The 6,961-nt window shown below is 51.0% G+C and overlaps 1 pseudogene; it reads right to left on the bottom strand.

Annotated features, from left to right (window-relative positions):
- Window positions 1-5,720: 5,720 nt before the first annotated feature.
- LOC120696173 lies at window positions 5,721-6,279 on the bottom strand (annotated as a pseudogene).
- Window positions 6,280-6,961: the final 682 nt, after the last annotated feature.

Below are 6,961 nucleotides of genomic sequence, written 5' to 3'. Positions count from 1 at the left end.
TTCCTTTCCCCTCCCTCGGCCTATAAAAATCACACCCAAGCCCGCCACTCCTCCTTTTCCACCTCCACTCCCCGCCCCTGCTCAAGCTCTGTAGCATAGCGCTGCCGCCACCGAGCTCGGCCGCCGCCGTCGATCTCCCTCCCGCCGCCTTTCCTTGACAGTAAGCCGCCGCGGAAGCTCCGCTCGGAGGTGGGGAACCTCGCCGTACGCTTCATGTCCTCCTCTGCGCCTCCTCGTCTGGGCAATTGCTCGCCGGAGCGAGCGCCGCCGTGCCGAGCTACACGCCGCGGTGGCGCGCACCGCCCTGACTTCCGCCGAGCCCCGTCGCGCTCGTCTTCGCGTTCGCTGTCATCACCTCTCCCTCCTCGGCCTCCCCGCGCACAAAGCCGAGCACCTGGGCGCCACCCCCGGCGAGCTCACTGCCCGCCGCCGCGGTGCACCGCCCTCCCGGCTCTGCACGCCGGACACGATGCCTCCATCGACTCCCTCGTCGCGCGCGCAACCTCCCCGGCCCAACCCCATCGCGAGTCGAGCACCGGAGCGCCATTTTCGGCTACTCCGGCGGCCCGCAGCAGCCTCCGCCGCCCGCCGGTGCAAGGCGCCGCCGCCCGAGCCGTCCACCGAGCCGCCAGCCGCTCGCCGTGTCAAGAGCCGAGCCGAGCCGTCCGCCAGAGCTGAGCCGAGCCGCAGAGCCACCCGAGCCAACCAAAGCCGTCGGATCAAGATCCGACAGATCAGAACCACCCCAGCCCGAGTCAAAACCTCAGCGTACCGGTCAACAGTGGTGTTTTTGCAAAAGAGACCCTGAGGTTTCTAAGAATCAACACGCAGTCCTGAGTAGTTCACAAATAATTAGTTTTAGGTCCAATTTCTTCTATTTAGGCCCCTAACCTTTCTGATTTTTGTGCCAGCCGTCCCTGGATCTTAGTTTTACACTCTGGACCCTCTGTTTATATGTTAATTAGGTTTTAGCCACTGTTTTTCTTCATAGCTAGCCCCTGGAAGTTCATATCTTTTGCAAACAAGTCCTTGGAATCTTCTTCTAGCCATATCTTTAACGCTTTAACTCCGTTTTTAGCGATTATTGCGCTCACGCAATCCTTGCATCATGCTCTACATCTTTTTCAACTTTTTCAGTTCTGTTTAAACTGTTTTTGTACTGTTCCTTATTTGTTTTGTTTGCTTTACTTGTGTAATCGTGTAGACAATGCGTCGTTCAAGGAAAATCAAGATCAACAGTTCGAGGAAGAGTTTCAACAATTAGGCAAGGAAGGCAAGTGGACTTCTCCCCCTACACATTCTATTTTGTCCCAATAATAATAGCATGATAATTCACTTTACTTTATGTATGTATGAAGCATCCCCATATAAGTAGAGACTAAATGTGATATAAATATCAGTCCAAGGAGGCTAATAACACATTTATTCAATAGATGGTACAGTCACCGTACAAACCTCCGAGGAGGCGGACACTCAATACAAACGATAATAAGTAATAAAACAGCTACGGTGATACTCCAAAGTACGACCCAGACAGTCTCCAGCTCGGGCTCAGAGTGATGCACTAGCAGAATCATCTTGCAGAGGGCCAACACCACAGGCAAGGTTGGGTTTCGGATGCAACCTCTACTCAACGTCTTTAACAACGAAATCCGGATCTTCTTCTGAAGAAAAACCACAAATATATATCAGGTGAGTACAAAAGTACTCAACAAGTCCAACCCCATCCACGAAGGGGGTATCACAGATATGCACAGGATAAATCAAAGATAAGACTGAAGTTTATTTGCAGTAAAGCTAGATTTTACACGTGCAGGGGTTTATTTTTGAAAAGGGTTTTCTCAAAGCGATTCATTACTAACCGAGTAAATAGCGGGGTTGATCCTACACAAAGGATCCAAGTTTTAATGCTACCGGACTCCTCATCCGCAGTAGCTCACGGCACAACTGCCGGACAATTTTCCCAAAACACTCACGCCAACCCAACCCAATCCCAGAAGAAGTGCTAGTTGTGTGACCAAACCGTAACTCGTTCAATTCCGTGAGCACGGCTATTCGAGTAGGTTTTACACTCTGCAGAGGTGTGCAACTTTACCCACAAGTGGGGTATCACAGCACGATCACCTTTAATGTCAGCGCAGATCCCATCAAAGCCATTACCCACCTTAGCTAGATCTGACTAGCTAACACGGGCTCCACCAAGGGGCCATTGACCTGACACCGAGTTTTAACCGGGGCATAAGTCACTACGACCTTATCCCTTCTCTTTGGTCACCCGTTGCTCTCAGCTCTCCTGATGGCTATCAGACTAACTAGTGGGGTTTATGTTAAGCCGTTGCCACATACAACGGTTGTGTGGTTTGCACGATAGTTGAGTCAGGCAAGATGACACATCAACTCAGTTCTTAATTGTGATAGGATGGCTATCTCCCAACCTCCTTGCTCTACCACAATGGTACGAGCCTCCAACACATGACAATCCATCCAGAGAATGCCATTCATCCATCCCATCTTAACATTTTATTCTTTATAACCCAATTTCCCTTTTCTCAATACTCACGCATTTTCCTTTTTATAGAGCATGTTGCAACCATTTTAGAGTGTAATAAAACGAGTACCGGGTCCTAAGCGGCACTTTAGCAGTGATTAACATCCATAAAGAATAAATCATATATAGACGTTAATCTAGGTGGTCAAGGAATGGTTATAACAAATCAAGGGGTGGCTATCCAATCATGTTTCAGCAGTAAAAACATATGCAATTTTATCAAACGGCCAATAGGTTGTGTTTATAAAACTGGGTCGAAATATGCAATCAAAGGATGAGATTGAACTTGCCGTCTTCAAAGCCTTCCGGGAGGTCCTAATCGAGGTACTGTCCTTCGGGTTCGGGGTCGCGGTGCTGATCCTCACACACCTGCTCGCGGTACTGCTCATCGACGGGTTCTTCCTCAGTCACTCCGTGATCTAAGGCGCACACAAACAAACACACAATAAAGAAAAAAAAATAAAGGTTTTATCGTTGATCTCGAATCGGAAGAAATTAAGATATGGGGATGGGAGTAATATTTTTGGGTGGTTCTCTAATGGCATGGCTGAAATCATGTTAGAAATGGCATGGTAAAGTTTCGGGGCAAATGGAGGATTTTTGGTGCATGAAATGATAGGCCGAAGAGAGGTTTAGGGGCTAAATAAGGATTCGGGGGCCTATTTGTAATTATTTCTAGGAGTGACGGGACTTGAATAGAATTTTGGAAAAGGTTCGGGCTATTTTGGAAATTAGGCAGGGACCTACTCGTAAATATTTTATATAGTGGAGGGGCTTATTCATTAAAAGAAATAAGAGAGGGCTTCTTTGTAATTATTTTTGAGATGGCAAGGAATTGATTGGAATTTTAGAAAATATCCGTGCTACTCTAAAAATGGGTAGGGGTCTATCTGGAATTATTTATATGGTGCAGGGGTTCATTTGTAAATATGTTTGCATAGTGGAAGCTTCATTTCCTAAATAGAGAGAATGTGGGGGTTATTTGGAAAAGAGTTAAAAAGGGAAGGGGCTCTTAAATAAAAGAAGGAAAGGGTAGGGGCCTAAGGGCAATTTTGCCCTTTCTTCTCCTTCCTCCCGATTCCGGCGCTCCGGGCCACGGCGGCGGCTGGGGTGAGGGGGGAAGGAAGAGGGGGCCATGGGGGTCCGATTGCCCCTCTTACCAAGGGAGGAGGCGGCTCGTGGAGGCCGGGCCATGAGGGCCGGCGGGAGGCGGCAGTGGCAGCTCTGGGCGGCAGCGCTGCGCGGCTCGAGAGGGGGCTAAGGGGCGGCGGTGAGGTTTGTGGGGGTGGAGAGTGCGATGTGGAGGCCTATTTATAGGCCCGCGAGGCAGGGAGAGGGCAAGGCGCGGTGGTGGCCGGCGGGAGGTAGCTCGGCGGCCATTAATGGTGTGGGGGCGGTCTGGGCGTCGCGAAGCGGGGCGGTGGCGCTGAGGTGACGGCATGCAGGGATGGATGGTGGCGTGTAGCGGCGAGGGGCGGCCTAGGGGAGGTGCGGCGCGGGGGGGGGGGGGGGGTGGCCGGCTGTGCCGCGCTCTGCTCGGCGGCGCTGTGCGGGCGGCTCGTCGGGGCGGGCGCGAGCGCCGAGGTGGGCAAGGGGGCACAACGCGCTCAGAGGAGGGGACGGGGTGAGCAGGGGCGGTTGCGCAAGTGGAGGAGGGGTGCGGGTCGGGCGCTCGGCGTCGAGCTCTGCTCGGCGCCCTGGCGTGCTGCGCGTGGGAGAAGAAGGGAGAAGGAACGAGGAAGAAAGGAGGAGGAGGAGGGAAAAAAGTGAAAAGAGAAAAAGAAAAAGAAAAAGAAAAAGGAGAAGAAAAGGAGAGAGAGAGGAAGAGAGAGAGATGTGGCAGAGGTCGCGGCGACGACCACGGGACCGGTCGAGCACGCGCGGTGGTCGGTTGGCCGTCAGCGCGCTGCGTGGCTTTGGCGGGAAGCGACGCGCACGCAGAACGAGGAAAGGAAACAGAGAGACGGGACGGTAATTGGTACGGGTGTCGGGACGGCGGATTGTCGGAAAAGATTTTGGGAGATTAGGAACTCGGACGGAAAAAGATTTAGAAAGATTTGAGCTCAACGACGAAAATAGTTTTGAAAATTATTTTTAGCGAGTGATTTATTTTGGTAAATTTTCCGGGATGTCACAATGTATTGCATAAATTTGATGGGACACCTATTAAGGATTTATCTAGTCTTTTACCGCAAAACCTTGAACACCGGGTTTAATAAATCTTTTTGGGTAGATATGCTTAGATGCTTTATCTTGGAATTGTAAAATAATGAACTTTTAAGAAATGTTAAACATGCTTTATGTGGTTATCTTGGTTAATTACAAGATCATATGACTTTAATTGGAACATGGAGAACCACCCAGAAAAACAGTACAACCACAAGGACCACATGGCTCTGGTCTTGGCTGATTAATTAGAAACTCTAGCTTGTAACAGTCTTATGGACAGGGCAAGATGGGAAGCATCGATGGGGTATAACCCGGTTCTTTTGGGGTAACATCCTTTGCTAAGGTGCTGACCATTAGGGAGGTTTATGCTCTACTTTGACTTGAAACCTTAGCGGATTGTCACTTGTTAGGGAATTTTTGTAAAGACCTCGTAGCGTCCCTATGCAACCACACCTAAGAAAGTGTGGTATTGTGCTTGGGCAGCACAGCGTGGTTGGGTCCAAAGTTCTTCTGAACTTTTACGCGACTTGTGGTGGTTAAGTGTAACAACTATGTCCCTTGGATGTTGATCCGGTGGTTTAGATTGAAATTTATACGGTTTGCACGAAGGAGTCGGTTTGCACCTGATATGTCCCCCATCCCATCTCTCTTTGACAATCTCTAATGCCCCTTGGATGTTGATCCGGTGGCTTAGATTGAAATTTACACATTTTGCATGAAGAAGTCGGTTTACACCTGATATGTCCCCCATCCAATCTATCTTTGACATCAAACCAAACACCTTCAAAATATCCCACCAAAAAAAACACCGTCAAAATATATGTTTACAAATTATAAGACAGCGCTGTGTATTCTTTAGAAATTCTGATTCCCTCCGGCTGGTCGAAAACCGAAATACTGATACGAGGACCCATAGGTGGGCCGAATGTTTTTCAGTTTAGTATGGCCGTGTCCCCAGATTCCTACCTGCCTGATCCACGATGCACCAAATGCAGGCCCAAAGCCCACCTCAATCGTTCACGCATAGGCAGCCCAAATATTTTTCAGTTTAGTACGGCCCAATTCGTGTTTTTCCTTTTTTATTTGAGAATATTTCCTTCAAATATTGCAAGCAAAGATTCCCCATGGGAGTACAAACACAAATTTTGCAAGGATGCAGGAAATTCCCCATTCTTGTGAACCATCGTTCTTCGTCTGCAGCGATGCGGATCGGATCAGTCGCTTCGCATGACACCCGCAACTTCACCTCCCTGCATCTTGTGTCTGTCACAAATCTCACGCGCCACTTTCTTCATCGACACGTCCGACGACCCGCCGTCCTCCACGGCTTTCCGGCCTTGGCCTCCGTGGCCTTGTCCCGCGCCTTCCTCCCCTCCTCCGACCCGCCGCCCATCAGGCTCCGCACCGCGCGCTCCAGCTCCGCGGCCTCCACGAAGTTGCCCCGCTTCCTGTCCACCTCCATGCTCACAGCGACGCCCATCACGGACACGAGCTCGAACGCGTTCAGGTGCTGCTCCGCGTACAGCGGCCACGGCGCCATCGGCACGCCCTGTGTTTGCACATCCGGCGGCTCCCCCGCTGCTAGCTCTGTACTGGGTGCTGAACCAAAGTTGCCCGGACGTGACGCCGCCACGGTGCTGTGCCGGGCCAATGTAATGGACTTGTTGCGTTGCCGGGCGGCGGTCGTGGTCGCCGGTGCCCGGCCCCGGCCGCCGTGGCGGTGGCACCCACGGGCCACAGTCCCGCTCATGACGCGGACACCAGCGGCGTCGCGGCCGGCCGCTGGCCACACGCGCAAGCGCAAGCTAGGTCGTCGCAATACGTGGCCGGAGAGCGCGCGTCTACGCAGCGTACGTGTGCGTCCGTCGACCGATCGGTCCTGCGATCTACGCACCGGCCGGCGGCCGCGAGAGTTTCTGATGGGACAGCGGCGGGTGATCAGTGTGGAAGTAGTCTCGGCCGATGGCCGAGGGCAACCGGGAAAGTGATCGTCGATCATGCAGAAGCCGTTGGCGTGTTCGTTACAAGTGCAACAAAAGTCAAGCGTTACCCCTTAACTCTAACAAGTGGATTCTCTGTGTGAATTATGATGGGCCTATTTGCCGCAGGCACTTGTTTAAAGTTAAATTATTTCAAAATCTCATTTGTTGCATGATGGAATTATAACTAATTATATTTGCATCTAAAAATCTAGAAGAGAAACAATATTTAGTATCTATACTCAAACATGGATCCAATGTACAT

This window comes from Panicum virgatum, chromosome 2K, assembly GCF_016808335.1.
Source record: "Panicum virgatum strain AP13 chromosome 2K, P.virgatum_v5, whole genome shotgun sequence".
Taxonomy (NCBI): Eukaryota; Viridiplantae; Streptophyta; class Magnoliopsida; order Poales; family Poaceae; genus Panicum; species Panicum virgatum.
Note: the sequence above shows the minus strand (reverse complement) of the source record. Positions and strands in the feature narration are given on the sequence as shown.